This window comes from Pteropus vampyrus, unplaced genomic scaffold (assembly GCF_000151845.1).
Source record: "Pteropus vampyrus isolate Shadow unplaced genomic scaffold, Pvam_2.0 Scaffold357, whole genome shotgun sequence".
NCBI lineage: Eukaryota > Metazoa > Chordata > Mammalia > Chiroptera > Pteropodidae > Pteropus > Pteropus vampyrus.
The window spans coordinates 190,146-200,671 of record NW_011889138.1 but is presented as its reverse complement, the minus strand read 5'-3'; the positions used below and the strand labels follow the sequence as shown (position 1 = coordinate 200,671).

The window sequence follows — 10,526 nt, the reverse complement described above, 5'->3', positions numbered from 1 at the left end:
TGCTTATTCATCTCCCCCAACCAACCCCTGGCAACCACTGGTCTTTTTACTAATACCATTTGTATTTTCCAAAATATCATATAGTTGGAATCATATAGTATGTAGCCTTTTCAGATCGGCCTTTTCACTTAGTCATATGTATTTGTTACTCCATGTTTTTTCATGGCTTGATAGCTCATTTCTTTTTAGCACTGAATAATATTCCATTCTCTATATGTACTATAGTTTATACATTTACCTACTGGAAAACATCTAGGTCACTTCCAAGTTTTGGCAGTTATGAATAAAGCCACTATAAACATTCATATGCAGATTTTTATGTGGATGGTAATTTTTCTTTTTTTTTTTTTAATTTTAAATTCCACTTGTTCATTGCTGGTATGTAGGAAAACATTTGACTTTTGTACATTAACCTTATATCCTGCAACTTTACTATAATTTCTTATTAGTTCCAGAAGTATTTTGTTGATCATTTTGGATTTTATACATAGCTTTATTTCTTCCTTCCCAATTTGTATACCTTTTATTTCATTTTCTTGTCTTACTGCATTAGCTAATACTTTCAGTATGATGTTGAAAAGTAGTGGTGAGATAGGACATTCTTGTTTTGTTGCTGATCTTAGTGAGAATGCATCAGTTTTCTCACATTTAAGTAGGATGTTAGCTGTAGAGGTTTTTGTAGATGTTCTTTATCAAGTTGAGGAAGTTCCCCTCTATTCCTAGTTTGCTGAGAGTTCCTCTTTTTTTTTTTTTAATTAATGGATGTTGGATATCATCAAATACTTTTCTGCATCTGTGGTTATTTTCTTTAGCTTGTTGATGTGATGGATTACATTAGTTGATTTTCAAATGTTGAACCAGTTTTGTATACCTGGGATTTATCCTTTGTTGTGGTGTATAATGTTCTTGGTTAAACATTATTGTATACATTGGTTAGTGGTTATACGTTATTGGATTTGATTTGCTGTGGAGGATTTTTTGCATCTATGTTCATGACAGATATTATGTGTAGTTTTCTTGTAATGTCTTTGGTTTTGGTCTTAGGGTAATGCTGGCCTCATCGATTGAATTAGGAAGTATCCCCTCTGCTTCTATCTCTGGAAGTTGTTGTCGATAGTATTCCTTTAATATTCTCTTAATGTGCATAAGATCTGTTGTGATGATCTGTCCCCTCTTTCATTAGTGATCTTAGTAATTTGTGTTCTCTTTGTTTCTCAGCCTGGCTAGAAGCTTATCAATTTTATTGATCTTTTGAGAGCCAGCTTTTTGTTTTATTGGTTTTCTCTACTAATTTCCTGTTTTCAAGTTTACTGATTTCTGCTCTAATTCTTATTTCTTATGTCCTATTTACTTTGAATTTAATTTGCTCTTGTTATTCTAGTTTTCTGAATTAGAAATTTATGAAATTGACTTTAGATCTTTCTTATTAAAAATATGCATTAAATGCTATCAGTTTCCCTCTAAGCACTGCTTTCACTACATTCCACAAATTTTGATAAGTTGTATTTCCATTTAGTTTGAAATATTTTTTACTTTGAGATTGCTTCTTAGACCCAAATGTTGTTTAAAAGTGTGTTATTTAATCTCTACATTGGGTCTGCGGCCACTACGGCCATGCTACCCTGAGCAAGCCCAAATCCCGGCTGATCTCAGAAGCTAAGCAGGGTTGGGCCTGGTTAGTACTTGGATGGGAGACCACCTAGGAAGAGCAGGTGCTGTAGGCATAAAAAATAAAAAAATAAGATGACAAGGTCCTTGCAATTTGTGAGGTCAACCAAGGGTTACCTCGCCTTAAAAAAAATATTTAAAAAAATAAAATTAGTATAGTCACTTCTGCTTTCTTTTGATTTGTATTGGCATGGGAAATTTTTTTTCTATCCATTTACTTTTAATCTATATATGTCTCTATATTTACAGTAGGTTTCTTATAGACAACATATTGTTGAGTCTTGTTTTTTGATCCACCCTGACAATCTCTGTCTTGTAATTGGAACATTTACACCAATGATACTCCAAGTGATTATTGATATAGTTGCATTAATACCTACCATATTCGTTCCTGTTTTCTATTTGTTGTCTTGTTCTTTGTTCCTATTTTTGTCTTCCACGCTTTTTCTGCCTTTTGTGGTTTCAGTTGAGCGTTTCATATGATTCCATTTTCTATTTTTTCTTAGTGTGTGAGTTATACTTTTTTTTTTTTTAGTTTTTTTTAGTGGTTGTCCTAGAGTTTGTAGTATGCATTTACAACTAATGCAAGTCCACTTTCAGATAACACTATCTTCACTGGTAGACTGAGACCTTATGACAAAATAATCCTAATTCCTCCCTCCTGTTCTTTGTATCATTGCTGTCATTCATTTTACTTATATATAAGCACATATAAATATTTATATGTACAGACATATATAAATATACATAAAATACACACATAAGCATATTTAATCAAATACATTGCTGTTATTTTGAACAGACTGTTCTGTTAGATCACTTGAGACAAGTAAACGTTTTTATTTTATCTTCTCTTATTTCTTCTTCAATATTCCTCATTTATTTAGATCCAAGTTTCTGACCTGTATCATTTTCTCTCTCAAGAACTTTTAACATTTATTGCAAGGCAGGTCTGTTGGCAACAGATTCCCTCAATTTTTGTTTCTCTGAGTAATTCTTGATTTCTCTTTTACTTTTGAAGGATAATTTCACAGGCTACGAAATTCAAGATTGGTGGGATTTTTCTCTGAACACTTAAAATATGTCTTTCTATTTTCTTCTTGCTTGTATGATTTCTGAGGCAAAATTAGATGTAGTTTTATCTTTGTTCCTCTATAGGTAAGGTGCTTTTTATCCTTTCTAGCTCCTTTCAGGTTTTTTTCTTTATCTTTGATTTTATGTAGTTTTAAAATTAATGCCTAGGTGTGTTTTTTGTTTCTTTGGGATTTTGTGGGGTCTGGGGGGGGGTGGCGCATTTATCATGCTTGGAGTTTTCTTGGCTACCTGCATCTGTGGTTTGGTGTCTGAAATTAATTTGGGGAAATTTCCAGTCATTATTGTTTCAAGTATTTCTCATTCACCTTTCCACTGCTCTATGGCAGATATGAGTGAACATTTGCTTAGTGATGATGGGTAAGTCCTGAGCTTTGGTTCAGGATCTGCAGATGAGATTTTTGTGGGGCCTGGTTCCTGTGCCATTGACTTCTCCATAGAGTCTTTTACACATGACACACCAGCTCAGTCTTCACTGTGCAGGAAATTTATCATCTCACCTAACAAGAAGCTCAGAAGTGGGACTGGCTCCTGGCATGTTGGGTGCCAACCCGGTTACCTGTGTCTTTGCTTTCTGTCTTTGGTCCTGATGCTCAGGTTGGTTCCCTCGCAGAAGTTGCAATATGCTTCAGGATGGCAGGAGCTGCAGGTGCCTCATTCAGCCCTTCCTGGAATAAAGCTTTCTTGTTACTCAGAGTGGCTGATATAGGTCACCTGTCTATGTCAGACTACTGATGCTCAGGGCTGTCATTTGTGAGATGATGGAGATCAGGGGTTTTTAATCTACCAGGTGGGTCACCATCACCTGGGGAGTGTGTAAATCTGATGCCTAGGCCTTGTTCCAGAGATTTTGTTTGAACTGGGCTGTGGTTGCAGTCAGGCGCACCAAATGTTGCTTTTGCACACAGACTTTGAGACCCTGACTTGGATGAATTAGAATGCATGTAAGTGTTGGGATTATATAGGATGGAGATCAAAGGGAACTGGTGCTGTTTACATAGCCAGCACTAGTGTCTAGAGTCTGTGGGGTCCAATGATGGTGTTTTTGTCATTGGTGTCCAAGTTGCAGCATTTTGTCTACGTGGATGGGAGCAGTTTTGTTCCAGGGTTCCCTCTGCATCCTGAAGTTCCAGCCTAGATTGAAAGATTTTCTTTCTCCATGAACAGGCTGTCCTTTGCCTAGATCAGAGCTGATCTACCTGATGGAGCACAGCCTGGAGTTACAGATGTTGAAGAGAATCCTCTTTCTAAACTCCTGCCCAGGTGGGTGCCAACAGCTGGCCAGGTGGGGGTCATGGCCTCTTACAGACAAGGTGGCCACTGCCACTGGACTTTGTGGGAATTTGCTTGTTGTAGTCTTTGTAGACTTGGGTCCATGGAGCCTTTTAACCTGTGGTCCTTCTATCTTCCCCTCTCCAGCTCTATCACATTCTTCACCGCTCCTATGGGGGTAGTTATGGGGTGTATTAGGTTCTTTTGGATTCTAGGCTTCCACTGCCTGGGCTTAAAAGCTAGCTGTGACACACAGCAGCCTTGAAACCCTGGGGGAGCCCCACAGATCTCGTGGTGCTAGTGTTGTCTCAGCATAGTTTTATGGCAAAATAGAGTCTTGTCCTATGTTGCTTGATTCTCATCCTTATACATTCATTTCATCTCCTGTGTGTAGCTGCCCTTCTCACATCCCTAGGGGAGGTCTTGCCCCCGACCATGGTCAATTACTGTACCAGTGTTCAGATCATTCTTAAGTCTGGCGATGCTGAGTGTATTATTTGTGAGACAGAGAAAGAGAATGTCACACCAGTGTTCACTTTCTCATGAAACCTGCTTCTTCACTTCTTTTCTGCCTCTTCTGTAATTTTATCCATTCTCTACTTGACATAACAATACACTTGGGGGAACTAAGTAAAAAGTGCTGATGCCTCTCTAATGGCTTCACGCTGGCTGTCATAGACTCCTTTCTCTGTACAATTGATCTGGAGAAGTCTCATTTAGCAAGAGATGTCTATACTGGTGTTCTACCTCACACTTAACTATTATTTCTTACATTTGTTTTCTGTACCTACCACTTAACTATTATTTATTGCTGTATAGTGCAAAACCTTAAGAGACCAGCTTGATGAATTTTTGCTTGCACATAAACCCTCATAACCACCACCTAGGTTGATATATAGAATATCCCCAGCATTTTACTAGGGACTCATGCTCTTGAGAGCCCCCTCTACTATGTAACCCTCATTTCAACTGTCAGCAGTGATAGTTTTGACTGTTGAGCCCCACAGCATGCTGTCTCATACCTATCTGCTTTCAGTCATCATCATGTCTGTGAGATTCTTTCTGTGTGGTTACACGTGGTTCAAGTTTGTTTACTCTCAGTGCAGTGTGTTATCTCACTATGTGAGAAGCTGCCATTCGTTTACCCATTCCCCTCTTGATGGGCATTCCTATTGTTTTCGACTTAATGCTGCAAAGAATATTCTTGTTACCTTTTTTTGGTGCGTATAGCACTGATTTCTGTTAAGAATCTATTCTGGGACATGGTTCCATAGTGTAGCGGTTAGCACATCTGCTTTATATGCAGAAGGTCCTGGATTCGTGCCCTAGTGGAGCCATGGCCCGTGGTCTGTGGCCATGCCACCCTGAACAAGCCCGATGTCTGATCTTGGAAGCTAAGCAGGATCGAGCCTAGTTAGTGCTTGGATGGGAGACCACCTAGGAAGACCAAATGCTGTAGGCGAAATAATTTTAAAAAAAAATCTATTCTGATATGTGTACAAGTCATGGAGTAGGTTTATGTTCAGCTTTTATAGAAACTGCCAGACTCTTGGGCAGAGTGGCTGCACCTTTCTACATTTCCACCATTTGCTATGACAGTGTCCACCCCACCCCCAGTCCTCGTCAGCACTTGGTAAAGTGGTTCCCTTTGGTCTTTGAGGCCCCAGGGAGAGGTTCTTTGATACCAACAGCAACACTGAAACTGCTCCTTATACGGTCAATGCTTTGCTCTAATTTCTTTTATTATTATTATTATTATTATATTTTTCAATTAGAGTTGACATTTAATGTTATTTCATATTGGTTCAGGTGTACAGCATAGTGGTTAGGCATTTGTATAATTTACAAAGTGATCTCCCCGATTACTCTAGTACCCACCTAGCACTATGAGAGTTATTACAATATTATTAGCTCCTAATTTTCAAATGGAACAGTGAGCTCCTAATTTTCAAATGGAACAGTGACCTTAATGGCCCACAATTTACTGAACCACTTCTGCAGTGTCAGGCACTTTATAGGCATTTTCTAACCCTCATGACAGCCTGTGAGACAGAAACGGAAAGTCTCTTCGCTTTCCAGAAAAGAAATTGAGACAGAAACAGCTAAAAAATTTGTCTAATGTCAGCTGACTTTGTACAGCAGAATTTGAGTAGACGTGTTCTGGCTCCAGAGCTGACTGTTAACCTCCTTGCTGTGAGCTTACAACGCAGCACAGACATTCAGATAGAACATTTGGCCCTCTTGGATTGTCACTAGACCTTCAGTCTCTCCTCACTCTAGTCACCATTTTAGTGTTGGCTCATCAAATATCTCATGGCCAATTCTTTTAACACTTAAATATTCTCTAAGGTTAATCTACACATTCTTACACCTTCAATTTACATGCTTTCTAGATGTATATCATTGGACTAACCCATAATAAAAAGTTAAAGCTAACATGCATTGGTTGGTTCTTTACTCAGTGTCTGACCTCAAACCGAACATGGTATATACAGTGTTTTACTTCATCCTCAAATAGTCCTGCAAGACAGGCACTTTTTTTTGCTTTATTATTTAGAAAAGAAAATGAAGACTTATGGGATTTGAGTGCCTTGCCAGGCACCACAAAGCTAATATTGAGTTCTTCTGAAACTTGGACCTATTGTTTTCATGGTCAGAGACCATGATCTTAACCTCATATGACCTCTAACTTGTTGAGTGGACCTCAGGTACAAGATGTCAATCATAAACCTTGGTTTATGACACATTGTCATCTCTGATTCATGAAAGACCTTGATTAATTGATGTTTTAATTAAATTACTTATTCATTCATTTCTTTTTGAAAATAATACATTCAATATCACCAGACCCAAGAATAAGAACATTGCTCACATCCTACTGTGGTAATCAGCTTGGGCTGCTATTTTCTTCTGTGTTATCATTACTAACAAGCTCTTTTGTGTGTTGTATTCCCTTCAAGTGATAGCACAAAACCCGAGACCACATAGCCTCCCCCCTCCCGCCTGGCTTTGTCTGAGGATGTCTCACTCACCCTAAGAGCAACAGACTCAGCGAGCCTCAGGGGACGCCCAGGTGGGTCGAGGCAAAGGTCAGAACGGGCCATCAGAAGTTCAGGAAGGCCACCTGAGACCAGGGATTGACCCCCCTGAGGGAGAAGCTCCCTGGAAAACTGAGCTCTGAATGTGGTGCTTTAGGGAGAGAGGATGGTCTGCACCCTAGGATCGTCCAGGAGCCAGTCTCTCTAGGAGACATTCTCTGTGAATGAGACTCATGTGGACCAGTGAAAGACCCCTTAACTCATGAAGGGAAACAGTCCTGTAAATGCAAGGAATGTGGGAAAATTTTTAACAAGAAATGCTTCCTTGTTCGACATAAGCAGATTCACACTGGAGTGAAGCCCTATGAATGCACAGAGTGTGGGAAAACCTTTAGCAAGAGCATATTACCTCCTTTAGCACCATACGATCCACACGGGGAGAGAACCTACGAGTGCATGGAGTGCGGGAAGGCCTTCAACTGCAAGTCATACCTCATGAGGCACCAGCAGATCCACACTGGGAAGAAGCCCTGTGTGCACATTGAGTGTGGAAAGGCCTACACCCACCGCTCCAACTTATCCTGCATAACAGAAGCCACACTGGCAAAAAAAACCCTTTGTGTGCATAGAATGTGGGAAAGCTTTCTGAGATAAGACTGGTTTCCTTCGACACAACATCATCCACATGAGAGAGAAGCCCTTCATGTGCATGGAGTGTGGGAAGGGATTCAACCACGAGTCAAACCTCAGGTGGCACCAGCAAATTCATAGTGGAGTGAGACCCTTTGAATGCAAGGAATGTGGAAAAGCCTTTTGGGACATAACAGACCTCATGCAACACTACATCATTCTCACTGGAGAGAATCCTTATAAGTGCCTAGAGTATGGGAAAGCCTTTTACTGCAGGTCACACCTCAAGCAGCACGAGCGGAGTCAGACTGGGGAGAAGCCCTACGTGTGCAGTGAGTGTGGAAGGGCCTTCACACATAGCTGCACTTTCATCTTGCATAAAAGGGCCCACACTGGAGAAAAACCTTATAAGTGCAAAGAATTTGGGAAAGCCTTCAGCAATCAGTCAGCCCTCATTCAACACTTTAGCATCTACACTGAAGAGAAGCCCTATGAGTGCAATGAATGAGAGAAGGCCTTCAACTGCAGGTCATACCTCATGAGGCACCAGAGGATCCACAGTGGAGAGAAGCCCTATGAGTGCAGGAATGCCTTTTGCCAGAGAGCAAACCTCATTCGACACTCCGTCATCCACACTGGGGAGAAGTCCTATGAGTGCAGTGAGTGTGGAAAAGCCTTCAGTCACAGCTCATCCCTGAGTCAGCACCAAAAGATGCATTCTGGAAGAAACCCTGTCAATGTAACAGAAGTGGGAAGACCCTTCACCAGTGGACAGTCCTCAGTCAGCTTCTAAGAACTTCTGTTGGGGAAAGACTTTTTGAATGTAACCACTGAGGGAAAACTTTTGCCAAAAGAAATGTCTTACTCAGAATCTACTCATTCATACCAAAGAGAAACCTTGTTGCAGAGTATCAGTTATCATCTAATGAGTCATGACAGAAGTCGACTCAGCTTAGAATCTCATTCTGCCTCTGAGAGTTCATCCAGGAGAGTGTTTCAATCTTTTTTTTTTTTTAATTTTTTAGGTGAGGCAATCCTTGGTTGACCTCACAGATTGCAAGGACCTTGTCAGCTTACAATCCCTTATTTTTTAAATTTTTTATGCCTACAGCACCTGGTCTTCCTAGGTGGTCTCCCATCCAAGTACTAACCAGGCCCAACCCTGCTTAGCTTCCGAGATCAGATGGGATCGGGCTTGTTCAGGGTAGCATGGCTGTAGATGTGATCCAATCTTTATCATTCACTTAGCAAAACCTTCAGCCACATCTTTCTCCTTAGTTTACACTGCAAAATTATCTCAGGGAAATTCAAACAAAGGAGGAAGAGACACAGAAGAGAAAAAACATGCAAGCAAGCTTCTTTCAGAAAAGCCTATGTCAATTTTTCATCCCTTTATTTTGGGAGCAGGGCATGTCATGTCAGCAATCAGAGGGCCTAGTTTCCTTAGTTATCTGTTACGTACATTCACTTCTGTCTAGTATTGGGAGAGTTAGACAGTTGAGGGTATGTCCGAAAACACTGATCGAAAGCCGCCTTTGTTCTACAACATTGTCTCTCCTCATGAGCAGCATAAATCTATGAAGAATATGAGGGCTTGAGTTAGGAAATGCTCTTATATTGAGATAAAGATGCACGTATGAATGGGCACACTTTACTGCACACTTAAGACAGAATTGAAAAACATGTTTCTTCATGTGTCTTCAACCATTCAAAAACTCATATTTCATCTTGATATACTTATTTTTTTTCCTTTATTTTTCTGTGGTGTGAGGATGAGTGTTGCTGTTCGACCTTCCCAGATGAATCCTAATTCTCCCCTCTTTGGTTTCTGAGCTGCTTCAATCCTCCTTAGAGAGGTTTCCACCTCCACAATTTTCTAGGGGTTGATTTAGAGCCAAAACAAAATAAAATACACGGCTAAGTTAGGCTAAAGAATAATGATAAAGTCAGAAAAACAGAGAAGGCATCTCATTTTTAATTTTACAAAAGATTGTGAAAATTTACTGTCAAATTCACAAGAATTTTAACAGAATGAAGTGGACGTGTACATGTAGGTATATGTGAGTTGCACGGTTGTCACCATGAGCTTAGTTCTGGCATAAAGACTAATGACTAGTACCTTTTATTAGGGTATTTTGGAATTCCTCCGGTATTTTTTTGAGCTACCTACTATAGTATTACCTCATGTTAAGAAATACATTGGACGTAATGTGTCTACTTGGAAACTATCTCAGGGCCTTTTAAATGACCACATGTGTAGTTTCGTATTGCCATTGTAGGCCAAGCCATTTTCATTGTATCAATCCATGGCATTATTGTAAAAGCATCTCTCTACCCTTTTCATGTCATGTCTAGGAAGTCTTTAGTAAGCCCTAGGTCCTGAATATTTTTTTCTATAAATTTTCTAGTTTTACCTTTTACATTTAAATCTCTAGTCCATGTTGAGTTAATTTCTGTATTGCCATGTGCGGTTTACCTTGAGTTTTTTTTCTTGTGTTGACCTAAGGGTTATTCCAGCACCACTTGTTGAAAAGACTTTCCTGCTTTTGTTGAATTGTGTCTACTCCTCTGTCAAAAATCAGTTGGGCATATTCATGTTGGTCTATTTCTGAGTTCTCTATATTATCACATTGATCAGTGTGTTTTAACGTCTGCCACTACCACACTATCTTGATTACTGTAACTATCATCAAGTCTTAAAGTTAGGTAAAGTTATTCCTCCATATTCTTTTTAAAAATTAATGTAGTTTTCCATATCAAAAATTTCCTTTGGCTTTCCATATAAACTTTATCATATGCATGTCTATATTTATAAAACATCTTGCT

At 39.5% G+C, this 10,526-nt stretch overlaps 1 non-coding gene and 2 pseudogenes across 1 annotated transcript; 2 read left to right on the top strand and 1 right to left on the bottom strand.

The window, feature by feature from the left end:
- The window catches only part of LOC105304931, a 13,962-nt pseudogene extending 4,452 nt beyond the window's left edge, over positions 1 to 9,510 (top strand).
- LOC111731255 lies at positions 1,605 to 1,724 on the top strand (annotated as a pseudogene).
- LOC111731250 lies at positions 8,803 to 8,921 on the bottom strand. The gene has a single exon (XR_002777037.1). It is a non-coding gene; the product is annotated as a 5S ribosomal RNA (ribosomal RNA).
- Positions 9,511 to 10,526: the final 1,016 nt, after the last annotated feature.